The sequence below is a fragment of the Phalaenopsis equestris genome, unplaced genomic scaffold (genome assembly GCF_001263595.1).
Source record: "Phalaenopsis equestris unplaced genomic scaffold, ASM126359v1 Scaffold000203, whole genome shotgun sequence".
NCBI classification, from domain to species: Eukaryota; Viridiplantae; Streptophyta; class Magnoliopsida; order Asparagales; family Orchidaceae; genus Phalaenopsis; species Phalaenopsis equestris.
In genome coordinates, this window is record NW_018164645.1 from 2,420,071 (window position 1) to 2,421,010 (window position 940).

At 32.1% G+C, this 940-nt stretch overlaps 1 protein-coding gene across 1 annotated transcript in view; it reads left to right on the forward strand.

Annotated features, from left to right (window-relative positions):
- The window catches only part of LOC110022969 (U-box domain-containing protein 52-like), a 9,274-nt gene that overhangs the window by 7,086 nt on the left and 1,248 nt on the right, over positions 1–940 (forward strand). The gene's annotated exons all lie outside the window — the stretch shown is intronic.

The following is a 940-nucleotide window of genomic DNA, read 5'->3' on the forward strand; positions in this document are numbered from 1 at the left end:
CGGCGGTCTCTGACCGGCGATCAATCTAAATATATATGTGTGTGTGTGTGTGTGTGTGTGAAAGTTTCTAAGCTTTCTTTTTATCTTGATAACATTATTTTATAAGTAATGTATTAATGTTGTAGTTTTTGAGTTGATCTTTAGAAGATTATTACTACAATATATTGGCTAGAAACTAGCTTTAAAATTTATAGTTTTCTTATAGTGACAAGATATTATGCAAGATTTGTCCAAACATTTTCCTAGAAGGGGCATTATCCCTAAGGGTGCAACAAAGTGGCCCAACATGTTGACTCACAAAATCTAACTTCAAGTTGACATGATTAATTTTTTAATTTGGTTTGGGTCAAAAACACCAACACATATAATTGTTTGGGTCAAATTTAAGATGACTTACAAATTCAAAAATGTCTAAAATTTAACCCATCAATTCAAAAGTAGGTCACCTGAACTTTACTCAAAATTGACTCCAATTTGATCCAAATAGTTATTATGCATACATTAAACAAACTATGCAGTTAAGTATGGGTATATCAGGTTGAAAGCAGACTGAATTTGGGTTAGGCTTTCTGACATATTTAATATTCAAGTCGGGTTTAGGTCAAGTAAATTTTGGTTAGACCAAGCCTAATCGATGAACCCAATTTGACACCTCTATAATTATTCAATCTACTTTTTTTTTAACAAAAGATAAGCACCTACAATTCGAGAGATATGCAATTTCTCCCAATTCCTTCAATTCGAGAAGTAGAAATTCTCTCCAAAAAATTAATCCTAGGATTCACAACTCAATCTCATGCATAAATCTAACCCTAGACATAGCAAACATACTTATACCCAAAAAATAATAATAATAAAAGACTAAATTGCCCTGAAACATACAAAAAACAAATTTGCCCTTAGGTAAGATGCACTTGTAACGATACTCCCCCCCCCTTAC